The sequence below is a fragment of the Pinus tabuliformis genome, chromosome 5_2 (genome assembly GCF_031772625.1).
Source record: "Pinus tabuliformis cultivar Carrire ecotype Pingquan chromosome 5_2, CPIR1, whole genome shotgun sequence".
Taxonomy (NCBI): Eukaryota; Viridiplantae; Streptophyta; class Pinopsida; order Pinales; family Pinaceae; genus Pinus; species Pinus tabuliformis.
Genome location: NC_142306.1, coordinates 194616379 through 194630673, shown reverse-complemented (window position 1 = coordinate 194630673; position 14295 = coordinate 194616379). Strand labels below are relative to the sequence as shown.

At 35.0% G+C, this 14295-nt stretch overlaps 1 pseudogene; it reads left to right on the top strand.

Moving 5' to 3' along the window:
* The first annotated feature begins 291 nt into the window (after positions 1–291).
* LOC149158235 (homeobox-leucine zipper protein ATHB-8-like) lies at positions 292–10713 on the top strand (annotated as a pseudogene).
* The last annotated feature ends 3582 nt before the right edge of the window (positions 10714–14295 follow it).

Here is a 14295-nt window from a genome sequence, read left to right as displayed (position 1 = left end):
AAGAGATTTTAAAAATTGACATTCTTAGAGTTTATTTTATATAAAAGTATGTGGATGATTGTGACTAATTTTTTTAAATATTACACCGCTCTAATATTATTTTATTTCTCTTATGACTAAATTTTTTAAATATTATCACTCTAATATTATTTCTCTTATATTCTCTAGGCTTGATACTTTGTGTGTATGAGAAGACCATTGCAGTTGGGCCATATCTCTACCTTGCATGTATTACAGCCCTCTCTACCTCAGATTTCCATAAACCAAAACGTTTTTCTATACATTTAGGGGATGAAATTGCCTCCGCCAATACAGGGCGACGAGGATGGGGACGGTGTTAGGGGTACTCTTACAATCGACCTCAATCTCATACCATACCAAGATGCAAAAATATGCGAATACGAGGATGCCCATGTTGAAAATAATGCGGGATCAGATTCAAACCCGACCATTGTGGTTTTTGTGATGGTATTGTTGGAAGAGTTAGGGAAAAAATGTGAACAAATATGGATTGAAGAAAACTTTGCTGCGTGTTGCCAATCCATTCAAGGATGGAACAAGAGGTATGCATTCAATATGCCTGCTTTTTGGTACTTTTCTACATACCTTTTAAGTGGTTATATATATATATATATATATATATATATATATATATATATAATTTGTGTGGTTATCTATTACTGGTGTTGTTTGTATCTATTGAGGACAAATATCACAACTCTTTTCACTTATGTGCCAAATCCTATATCTTTTGGAGAAATGCTCCTTAATCATGGTATTTCCTCCCAAATGTCACATTCAATTGAAAGCTATCTTTCCTCACATACCATGCATTCCTACATTTTGCACAATTGTTAGATCATGTTCAAACTGACTATAGCATGCATAAAAAAATGGAATCGAGGGGAAACACTACAGCCATTAAAGCCGATAATTTATTCATACCTTATAAAATCATTTGACTTAAACTACATGTATAGATTTAAGTGCAAACCTAGGCTCCTCATTGGGGATCTAGGTCTCTCTCGGGAGCACATGATGACTAAAAAATATTGTTCCATACATACACTCAAACATAAATTCTCAATATTTTATAAATGTAATACCTTCTTCCTTAGTGCATCAAGACCATGCCAAACTTGGATATATTGATATCGGGGTATTCATAGGTAGCTACCCCTATCATTTCTAGTCTGAAAAAGAGTAAGAACACCTCTTCTCCTTCTAAGTAAGGATGTTAATACAATTCTATCCATGTTGTTGAAGATTTGTTGTAGGTATAGAAGGGGTGTGTTTTATCATTGCAAAAACTGTACCGATCGAATTTGGTATGATGATGTAAAAATTTTCAGATTACAAGTCCTTTTCCCTTTTGGGGACATAATGGCTCATTCATCACAATAGTTGAGCATACATCAAGTATAAAAATTTTGGTTCAATTCATATTTTTCAATCTGGATAGTGAGACTAGCTCCAAGTTCCTCAAATGATGAAACAAACTTTGGAGTAAGCTTAGACAACATAATCCAGAAATCAACCAAGCTTGGGTTTTGAGGATTAGCTCTACCATGCATTTCCATTAGTGCCTCTAGAAGTTCATCTTGTTTGACAGGACTTGGATTTTCATCATCCTTTTTAAAGGAATCTTCAATTACATGTTTCTAAGTATCTTCATCAATTTGTAAACTCCACAACAATTCCAAATTTATTTTAAAATCAAAGTATGCCTAATTTTTGTTAGTTGAATTTTCATTGAACTGATATATCCAGCCAGGACTAGAGGTATAATTGCACATATATTCCTCATGCCAGTCAGTGAAAACATCGTTTATGAAATCTGGACAGTACTTCTGTAATTGAGAAGAGATTTTCTCTTTTGTATAGCTAGGTTTCTCGTTAATGTTCTTGGTGTATCTTTCATTTTCAAAGGCCAAACTTGTATTATAATGCAATGAGCTTTGCAAGGAGGCTTACTTGTCAGAACACATTTCCTTGTCATAATGATCATGATTTTGATATAGGGGAGAACCTTCAAAATGCACCATATATGACTTGAATATGTTGTTTTTCAATTTCAAGTAATGGTTTCAATGCCTTCATCATCAAGGGAGTGAGAGAATGTTACTTGAAACTTAATACACTACTCCTATATCACCTTTTCCACTGTATCATAAATTAGGAAGTCATTAAGATACAAAAAATGGGACTTCTGACTATTAAATTCAATGTTGGAGATCATTTTCTCAACACTTTGGATGGAAATACTATCCATATTAGAGTTTGAGGCACCTTCTTCAAGACCGGGTTCATCAATTCTTATTGCCTTCCATGTTAATTTTCATGAGAATTAGGGTTTTTGTCCATCAAATCAGAATAGCCAAAAAGTCTCTCTTTGGTTTCAGAAGGCAGATCAAGATCAGCTTCATCCAAGAATCCCCTAGAATGCTCATCGGCATCAAGAAGGAAGCTATCTATTTTTATTTCATCACATGCATCCATCGTAATCACCGATTTGGTGGTGAGAAACCCACCCTAGCTAGATTGGAGCGAGATCATACAGGTTTCAGCATTGGGTGCATTGTTGTGGAAGAGAAATTTCATGTTGATGCAAACTAGGGAGGATTTGTGACTCACTAAGGTACTAATCTCTTGAATTATTCCACATATAAATGGTACATGAGATAAATTTGTAATTACATATTTGAATAGTGAAGTTTTAGAGGTTTTGGGGTTCACTTCTCCTTCTATTGGTATATGAAATTATCTATGGTAAAACAATGGTCAAAATGTATTGTGGAAAGTGATATTGGAGGCTAAATTGAGGACATCTAATCCCCGACAATGGATGAAGGAAATATTAAGAAATATAATTTAGTGTGGAATGATTTTTTGAGAAATATCTAGGTTTCATAGTAGAGGTTTTACAATGGTAAAACCCCATCAGGAATGGCACACAGGTTCATTAAAAGATGATCATTCTCTTGGATGTATTGACTGTTGCTGCTAAAAAGAAATTGTGGGTTGAATTTACCCTCTAAGAAAGGTGTATTAGTCAAGCTTTAGAGGGTGAATCTCTGTATGTTATCTACTAAATGTTAAGAGGGTTTATAACTCCTATATGGGTCGAGTTACTATGGCATGAGGGCACATTTACAGGCTGTAGTTGTCTTTGATTAATAATAGTGAGTTAGACGGGTTGGCTTAACATAAAAAGGGGAGAATTTTGAAGAAGAGATAGGGTTGCACCAATTGGTATCAATAATATTTCATGAGATGATAGCTAAAGCAGATTTTGGAGGGTTGTGGAAGTTTGAAATACAGTGGAAATTAGCCCATACTTCTCACTATTTGCAAATATAACTAAGGTACCTATTGAGGGAGGAAAATACTTGTGTTTTAGGGTTGGAAAGTGATAGAGAATAGAGGGACATGAGTTTAGTACAATTTTGGTTGTGATTTGGACCAATAAAAGTCATCTACAATAGCACATATTTCCACATCCATACAAAAAATAGGACAACTTCTAATGCATTGGTTTATAACAAAGACATGGCCATTATATTTTCCCACAATGTTGTTGTGTTGTTGTATTATTGTTGGATTTTATGTATATTGAATTTTCAATTCCATTACATGTCAAAAAGGACAAAATATAAGTTGAAACCCCCAATAAAAAAACAGAGAAAATAGTCAAATTGTTTGATGAAATGCTAAAACCAACAATTTTGCAAAAACAGTGAAAGTTTCCAAACCTTGGAGGGATAAAGGGTTGGTACACTACTAAAATATGGTGTTGAATCCATTTATGCATTAAAAATCACATCTTAAACAATGAAAAATCAGAATCTTGATCAAAATTATGTAGTCGAATTCCAACGAGAAAGTCAAAATGTAGAACAATTAGGCTTCACCATTATTAAGCCATCCACTAGTATCCATATGTGTGGTCTAGGCCACCAAAATGGCATGTAGAAAAGGGATGGGGGAAGTGAAAGAATTGGGTGGAATTTGCAAAGTACTTCATCTAAAACTTGGCATATAAATTGTAGGAACTCTATTATGTGGTGCAACTTGCCACCTCATAGTGTGTTTCTCAAAATAATTTATAAAAAGGAGCATTAAGTTCTGGAAATTGTCGACACTTACATAAATCATAAGAGATAACACTTTGTTACAAATTATGTGAAAGCATTAACACCAAGGGAGAAAAAACTTTCGAAGTGATAGGTTGAAATTGAGGGATGATATGGAAGATGCGTCGTTGGTTGTCAAGGTCATGTATCTATTGCAAGTGGCAAAGTAAAGTGATTGATTGCTATGTTTGGTCTAGTGGATGCATTAGAGCTTGGTGCTTGTTGAATGGTTGGTTTCCCCCTACTTTGGAATTTGCGAATAAAACTCTATTGTTTTAGATTATTAAGGTAGTTAAATTTCCCAAAAAAAAGTATTATCTTTCCTAATCAATCTATATTAATGATGTGGTCTAAGAATTTGAATATTCTCTATTGGACCTATTAATCTATATATCAAGAGGGGTGTGGCATACAGTAAGGGCAGGGCCTGGGTAAATTTTAAAGGTCCTATCTGTTGGCCTTTTCTAGGTGTAATGACACTCAATCAAGCCTCATAAAGTTCAATAAGTTCCCATCTAGCTAGACAATCATATCATATTTGAAGAAGATTTAATGGTCTCCTAATTTTTCACAATGAGTCTTTCTAACATTGGGTGGAATTTTCAAAGTACTTACATCTCAAACTTGGCATATAAACTGCATGAACTCTATTATGTGGTGCATCTTTCCACCTTATAGTGTGTTTCTCAAAATAATTTATAAAATGGCACATCGAGTTCTGGAAATTGTTGACACTTACATAAATAATAAGATATTGCACTTTGTTAGAAATTCAATGAAAGTCTTAACACGAAGGGAAATAAAATCTTTCAAAGTGAAAAGTTGAAATTGAGGGTTGGTATGGAAGATGTGTCATCGGTTGTCAAGGTCATGTGTCTATTGCAAGTGAGAGAGTAAAGTGATCGATTGCTATGTTTGGTCTAGTGGATGAATTAGAGTTTGGCTTTTGTTGAATAGTTGGTTTCCCTTGCTTTGGCCTTTGTGAATACAACTCTATTGTTTCAAATTCTTAAGATAATTGAATTTCTAAACAATTTTTCTTATCTTACCTAAGCAATATATATTGATGATGTGGTCTATGAATTTGAATGTTCTCTACAGACCCTCTTAATCTACATATAAATAGCGGTGTGGCATACAGTAAGGGAAAGGCCTGGGTAGAGTTGAAAGGTCTTATCTATTGGCCTTTGTAGGTGTAATGACATTCAATAGGTGTATGTTCATAACTTTTCATTAGACACCTTCATTATATATTCTAACCTCCATAAAATTTTTATGGCTAGGGCTACATTGAAAGCATTAATATTCTTTAAACCCTAACCTCCAGCTTCCTTTACATTTTCCCTTCTTGTCCATTTGACCAAAGGAATTCCTTACTTTTTCCTTTTCCTTTTCCATAAGAAGTTGAAACCATTTTTTTTCCTATTTTGTCTAAAATTCCTTTGGAAATATGTGCTATTTTAATCCATTATACAAGAATACTCTCTAAAAGAGGCTTTACCAAAATTAATATTCCATCTTGAGGCAACCGTATATTACACCACACCAAATTTCTAGCTTCTATTTTGTTATACAACTACTGCCAATCAGCATACTTAGAAATATTTAGGGCCTTACCAAATATTTCTAAGGCCCAAATATTTCACACCTTGATATTCAAAATAATTTTTAGGAAACAAATTCATAGCCTACAATGTGCATATCTTATCTTTTCCTCTATCTCATTGAAAATCATCATTGGAATCCATCTTGTAGCTTTACAATGTATGTCCAGAACCTTGCCCAAATATTATGATATCATCTACCAAGAACAACTGGGATATAACCATAGTTTCTGAGATATTTATCCTTTCATTTCCCTTTTTTCCCTTGCATATTTTATTAACATACTTAAATCCTTCTGCTACTAATATAAATAGGGAGGGAGAAAAAGGACACCCTTGACTAAGGCCTCTTGATGCATCAGAAAACCTGAAAGGAGAACTGTCTATGAGCACAACAAAAGATGTTGATTTCAAACATCCAATGATCCACTTAACAATCTTCAAATTCAAATTTATTTGTAGAAGCAACAACTTGAGATATAGCTAATTCACTTTATCATAAGCTTTAGCGAGATCAATTTTCATCAAAATTGCTGGAATTTTTTGAACCTTGATTGTATGCAATCCTTCCTGTGCTATTCCAATGGCATCATGAATTTGTGTACTATAAAGATTCAAGAAGTCCAAATTGTTAATATGGAATAACACCAGACAAATACCCTTAAACCTGTTAGCAATGATTTTTGAAATGAGTTTGTGAACAAGATTGCATAACAAAACAGGTATAAAATCTTCAACGGAAATGGACCTCGGGTCTGTCGAGTCATTAGAAAAACCCTAAAGTAGAACTGTTTATGAGTACAAAAAATTATGTTGATTTCAAACATCCCATGATCCACTTAACAATTTGGAAATTCATATTTATTTGTAGAAGAAACAACTTGAGATATCATCAATTCACTTTATCATAAGCTTTAGGCAGATCAATTTTCATCAAACTGTTGGAATTTTTGGACCTTGATTGTATGAAACTCTTCCTGTGATATTCCAATGACATCATGAATTTGTGTACTATAAATAAAGCTAAATTGTTCATCAAAAATAACACCAGACAAATACCTTTAAGCCTGTTAGCAATGATTAGACCATGCTGATGGAAAACTTGTATGGGCCACATGGTTGAATATTGTGATAAATAAGTTCGTTGATTGATACTCTTTGTATGTTGCTTCATTTTTGTTCATCGCTTGAAGAGAATAAGAAGTATGAAGAGTGTGGAGAGGTAACCTAAATCTACGCCTACCCAGGAGTATTAAAGAGCACTTGGTTGAAAGGCTTTGCATGAGAATTGATCGATACCTCCAAATCCATATGGTCAACGATAAGAATTAGAGTGACTCTACCATGATTTTCTTAAACCTAGTTCTATTTGTTGCCAACAGCTCATACAATATTTCCCCATACTGTCCAATAATTAGTTTTCTAGCCATGCTCTTACTTCTTTGTATGTGTTAGCCGTAGCCCCTCCAATTGGAAAATCCATAGGTTAAGCAGTTTAAATGATTTTCCTCTTAATGACATTAACTTGTGATATTTTCATTATTAGTATTTGTTCTCTTAATTATCTTTTCTTATCACCAAGATTAATGCCAAGCAACAAATAGAAGAGAAAACAAGATATGGGCACACATCCAGGGAAAAATCCCACTCTTTGGGGAAAACTCAACCAAAATTGTTCCTTTAGTAGATTCAAAAAGAGACGACCATGACCCTTACAAACTAGACTAGACTCCCTCCATCAAGTCATCCTTCATCTCTGTCAGCAACGAGTCCTTTTCATTAAGAAGGTACCAAATTCTTGTCTCTGTGGCAACACTGAAGTCTTATCACTGTCATAGCATCAAGACCTTAATTCACTGAGATTTCATCACTGTAAATATACCGAGATTTTCATCAATGTTGTGAACCCTCATCACTGTGTTACTATAGAGACAAACTATGTTGAGACTTTCACTGTTGCAATACTGAGCCCTCAACACTGTGTTATACCGAGACAAAAATAACATCGAACCTGTGTTACTACTGTGGTAGTACCAAACTGCAATCCACATCTCCAATCTGAGGCTAACTGTAATTGCACCGAAGTCTGAGATTATCTGAACTTATCTTCTGTAAAAGCACCAAAACATATTACTTTGAAAGTTGCACTTCTTTTTGAGATTCGCCAGTTAATTTTTTTTTCCTGAGATCACTGAAGTTTTCCATAGATACCACTGAAACTACCTCTGAAATTTTATCTCCACAGATTGTGAAATGCAACAAGATTAGATGGGTACATATAGTATTTTTCCCACCATTAATGGGCCGACATGACCATGTGAATAGGTGTGACATTGTAGAAGGCCAACATGAGGATAATTTATATGAAGCCAACTTGAAGACTTTGACTTGATGACTTTGCTTGAAGAAGATGACTTGATGGAGGAGTCTTTGACCCAATAATAAATGATTTTGACAATAACCTAAAGCCTACAATGGAGGCTTGACCTATAATTGACCCAAGCATGAAACCCATGCTTTAATAAGTCAATTCAATTTAATAATAAAATTATTTTTATTACATTTTGACTTCAAGTACAATTATGAAGACCGAACCTAGTTACATTTTCCAACACCTCCCATATGGGTTAAAAATACCTATGTTTCCATTTTTGGGTGTTGTTGCAAGTGTAGGGAGAAGCAGTGCAAGGAAGCTTCTTGTCTCCAACCTGTGAACAGAAAGCTTTCTGCCATGAACAAGCTATTAATGGAGGAGAATGACCGCTTGCAGAAACAAGTCTTGCAATTGGTGTACGAGAATGGTTATTTCAGGCAGTAGTTGCAGAATGTCACAGTTCTTTTAAATCCTTGTTTTGTTTTTGAGGTTTCACAGAAGGTTTTTGTTGGATTACATGCTTCTGGATACTAAGTTTGAGATTTTTTTTTGGGTGGGGGTTATTGCAGGCCTCCATAGCAACTACAGACACTAGCTGTGAGTCTGTGGTTACAAGTGTTAAACATCAACAACAAAATCACCTGACGCCCTGGGATCCCCCCAGGGATGCCAGCCCTGTTGGGTATGTTAAATGCCTTTACCCCTAAAAATGCATTTATTTTCAGAGTTGGGTTTTGAATTTTTTTCTGCACCAACGGTCCTTTTTGTATGTTTTGTGGCTTGGTTATAAGTTTTATTTTCGTTTTGTTGTATTCATTAGATCTGTTCTAAGTAGGGTATTGTTTATGTAATGGATTGATTCATATGTTATGAGTTAGTATCATTGATTTGAAAATCTACAGGAGCCCAAACAATTGTGGCTGCCTAATGGTCTCGATAGTAGTGTCCTTCTCTATTCCTCTGATAAGTCAAGTGATATAAATTAATCTCTCTATGTTGAGAGGAAAGGGTTAAAGGATTTTTCAAGCATCTTTTGAGATCACAATTGTATCTACCCTGCAAACTCCTACCCATCTCTCCCATGTAAATAACTTCGAACATAAAGAGTTGTTGGATTTTTCAATCCACACCTTGATCTGGAACTGGTAAGGCTTTCTAGAATAAAAAGGGCATGTAGTTCAGTGACAGAGCAGCAGGGGGTAGTTCCTGAGTTCAACCTCCAACCTGTCCATTTTTTCTTGAGTAGGAAACGGTGAGAATGTGAGGGCCTAATAAGCATGGAGATGTGTTATAGACCTGAACTTCACCAGCTCAAAACTAATACAAAAATTTTTCTTAGGAGATGGGACTTTGTTTCAAACTTGTAACGGGTGCTGATATTTTTTCTATGCATAGACTACTTCAGTTTGTTATGCAGTTAGGAATTGATTGTGTTTGTTGTTTGGAGTCCTGTAAAATTGTTATCTACATTTTACACCTACAAAATGTTTCAGTTATGACTAGGGTATGGTTTTTTTTCCTCCTGTCTCTACAGACTCCTTTCTATTGCAGAGAAGACTTTAACAGAGTTTCTTTCAAAGGCTAAAGGAAATGTTGTTGAGTGGATCCAGATGCCTGGGATGAAGGTTTGTTCTCCAGTTTTTGGCTGAACAACATTTTATGTTACTGTTTTTCTAATGGTAGTTAATAATGAGAGTGGGTTATTTTGTACAACCTGGTCCGGATGTTATTGGAATTGTCACTATTTCACATGGGTGTACTAGAGTAGCTGCATGAGCTTGTTCTCTTATTGGTATAGACCCTACAAAGGTAAACATATCCCCATTTCCATGGATCTTTGTCTTCACTTCAGGTTGATAGATGAATGGGTGCTTATTTTTTGTTGTTTAATTCAGGTTGAAGAGATTCTCAAAGATTGCACATCTTGGCTTCGGGATTGTCGAAGTGTGGATGTTCTTACTACTTTCTCAACTAGAAATGGAGGAAAAATTGAGATTTTATACATGTAGGTGAAATGAATTGTAAGATGAGAGGCTTTTAGCCATATAAATTTGTGAAGTGTTCATCAATGTCTAATTTGAATGCTACTATTAATTGCAGATGTATGCACCAACTACTTTAGCTTCTGCCCGAGATTTCTGGACTCTTAGATACACTTTTGTATTGGAAGATGGTAGTCTTGTGGTACGTTGGATACTTCTTGTAGTAACTTGGGGAGTTTTAAGAAAAAATCAAGAGTTCTGGCCTATTTTCCTTTCTGATTTTCTTGTACTTTTCTTTTGTTGGCATGTTCCTCATTCTGTCTTTATTTCTTCCCCAAATGTAGTTTTTCTTGTTTCAGTCACATTTCTAAAGCATTTATTCTTGCATAATTTTCTTAACTAACTTTGGAAAACTTCCAAAACCTTCCTCAAAGGTTTGCGAGAGATCCTTGAGTGGAACTCAAGGAGGTCCCAACATGCCCGCGGTGCAGCAGTTTGTTAGAGCAGAAATGCAACCCAATGGATATTTGATTCGGCCCTGTGAAGGTGGAGGTTCTCTAATTCATATTTTTAACCATATGGATTTGGAGGTATGGATCAATTCTGATGAAAAGCTTTAAACCAAGGGAAATAACCTTTGGGTTGAAGTTTGGTTTGCTCAAAAACCTAATGATAGTATTTCGCATTGCACGGACCTAGTGTTGAGGTGAAGTGTGCCTATTTTTTACATGGGAGAAAGTTTTCTCTCTCACTAAATTTGCAGTCAATGGACACAAGAATTGGATAGTCCAGTTGCCTCTTATAGCTAAAATCATCTAAGACTGCAAGAAAGAAGTGATGAGCTTGGTTGTTCTTGGTTTGGACAGGTCATGAAAAATTTTCTGCTTTGGGTTTTCTCCTTATGGATGTAGAATGCAAGGCATCTTTGTTGGGGTAGTGAAAGAAAATTGTAAGGAAAATCCATTGTGTCCTAGAACTAGTGGAGCCTCTCTTGAATCTTGTAGTATATGTGGAATTTGAAACAAAGTATTCTTTAGACTTGATATTTGGAGATGGTACAACTAGAAAATTCTCTTAAACTATGGGATGTGGTGGGTTGTTATTGATCCATAGATTGTCGGAGCAAGGGGGATTTTGAGGCCTAAACCCAATGGTGTTGAATGTAGTAAGGAAAAATAGTGAGGCCATCCTGAAAGTATATGAACTAATCATAATGAAAGGTCATCTTGAGCCCTAATATCTAAAGGTGGGGAGGCCCAAGTACTTTGAATGTATGTCCAATAGTTTTCATCTCTAATAGGCTTATTGATCTTTCTTTTATAGGAAGGAAATGACTAGGGGGCATCCAAAGAGTACTTAAAAGGAAGGAGGTGTTCTTTATAAATGCCACTTATCTATAGAAGTGAAGTGCCCTTGGAAAACTAGATCTTTCCACAACTAGAAGGACAATCTTATTGGAAGAGTAGAGAGTGAGATAGGGGTATCTATCCTTCACAAGTTCAAATAGATTGATGGCCAGGCTTTGAACAATCCCTCCAAGAGAATCAAAATCTAAACTTGGAAATTTGTGCCATCTTTTAACTAGATGTGAATGTTCTCTTTTTAGGAGTATTAAATCAGTGTCTTGCATAAAATTTGATTATATGTCTGGACTCTGATCGTAGAGGGATCAGTTCACAAATATATTTCTAGGATGGGGGGCTAGAGCTATCTTCTACAACAGACATAATAGGTTAGATATTAGAGTTCACTATTAGACACGAGGAGAAAATACACCTACCTTCCCATTACATATTCTTAATGCAGTTAGGCATAGGGACTCTGGAACAAATATGAGAAGTTGGAGATGAAAGGTTTCTATTAGACACTAGGAGCCAAGGCATCCACCTTCCATTTTCCTATTTCATGTTCCTAAAAATTGCATTTGAAGGGAATCTTCTAATAATTTAACGTTTGTGTGTTTCCCCAATCCAAGTACTTAAGAATGATAGTTTTTGGTAGATTTTATTCTACATCCTTTTTTGACACAAATTCTGGCATATGAATAATATCTATCTCATGGGTCTGCGCAATCTATGAACCTCTGATTTTGTTTCCAGTCAAAGCCAAGGTGTTTCTTTTTTGGTAAATAGAATTAAAGGATATGGGAGATGGATCCATACAGTGGTATATCTGTTGGGTTAAAATTCATATCCCATTAATTTAAGTATAGTAGGTGCCTTGAGTCTAAACCAAGGCTCCCTTTAGAAAATTTGGTCTCAATCCTCTTTATGAGAAAATAAAGTAATATGAAATTCTCTTCTATAGAGGAAGGAATAGATAGAGCCTTATCCCAATGAGATCAAGTTCCATGAATATTAAACAGTTGGGTTGGTTAGGGGCTAGAGAAGTTTCCATCCAGGGCACAATTAATGACCTCGGGGGCCAGATTTTGTGCAAGGAATGGTGTGATTTTGAAAGATATAACTCCATGTCATATTTTCAGCTAATGTAAGGCATGCATATTTTCATTTAGGAGTCTTGTTTGTTCACTTGCTGCTTAATCAGACTCATGAATAAAATCAATGAATTTTTCTGATTGTAGAAGGGAACTTGGTGCAAGAATTTTTGTAAGTCAGATGGCCAGAGCCTTCCAATGTAATGGACATGATAGGTAGACATCTATAACAGACACCAGGAGCCATCATCCATGCCTTCCCTTTGCTCGTGTTCCTACTGACAGTTATATTAAGATAAATTTTAATATTATTAGGGTCTGGAATAAATTTTTCTTTTAAAAACTTTGATTTCTATTGTAAATGTTTCTATTATTAAGACTCAAGAGGGAGGGACATAGTACCCTGATTTCTGGACTGTTGACATTTTCAATGTATAGCATGTTGAAATTGAAGTTTAGTAACATCATTTTTAGGTCAAAAATTTTCCCTCTGTAGCTGAAGTTTCTCATAAAATAACATTGTCTGTGGAAAGTTGCATTAGTTTGTTATTGTTATCCTATCGTATTTATTATTTATATGACCTTGGTAAATGGCAATAAGCTTGGGAGAAAAAAGCGTAAAGTGTATCTTATACTATTGACAATACAATGTCTTTAGTTGTATTTTTATATTTTTTTTTTTCCAGAAATGAGCAAATCCAAGCAAGAAAAATTGCATGAAGGGCTTGTGAATTTGGAATCAAGGAAAAGGAAGAAAATAAAGAAAAAGAGACCTGCAACAATGGATGATAATGTGGATGAGGAAAATAAGGAGGATGTGCCTTTAAGAGGGTTGAAAAGTACGGAAAGGTTGGTTGTGAACCTTTAGAATGTTTTGGATTTTGATATTTGATTGATTGTCTAAACTTTGCATGAGAGTTTCCTTGTACAAAATCTTAGTCTGTGAAAGTTTTAGAGAAAGTATGAAGACAACATAGTTTCCATGTCACAAGCCAAGTCTATTTTTTATCTTGAAATTTGCCTTGGAAGGAGTGTTTTCTTTGCTAGTTTCTACATACACAAATGATGTATGTCCAATCCCTAGGATTGATCTTATAAGGAAGACTGACATATGTTAAAATATGTTCATCATGGAACTGTAATGCATTCATTATATTTTGTTTTCATTCAACTTTCCTTACCATTTTCTCTTGATTTTACCATGTGTATGAATCATTATTATTGTCTCGAAAATTTCCTGTGAAATAACATTTCTTTGCTATCCACTATATACACATGTTGTCTGTCCAATCCCTAGGATTGACCTTATGGGGCAGACTAACATACTAGAATTTGTTTATTAAGGAAATGTAATGCATTCATTATATGTTGTTTTGAGTCAAGTATCCTTGCCCTTCTTTCTTGTTTTTACCATTTGCCTGATTATTTATTATCTCGAAAGTTGGCTTGAAAGCAATATGTTCTTTGCTAGCTGCTACATACATGACATTTGTTCAATTCCCAGGTTTGATCTTATGGGGAAAACTGACATATGCTAAAATGTGTTCATTAAGAACTGTAATGTATTCGTCATATGTTGTCTTGAGTCAACTATCCTTGCACATTTTTTCTTGTTTTTACCATGTCCTTGATTAATTATTATCATCAAATTCAACTGCCTTTGATGTCTCCATGTGGCATGTCACCACTTAATATCTCACATTGGATGCAAAGCCTTCACCAGTTGAAAGGACAAATGAAACTTGGAAGAGTTACCACTATCACC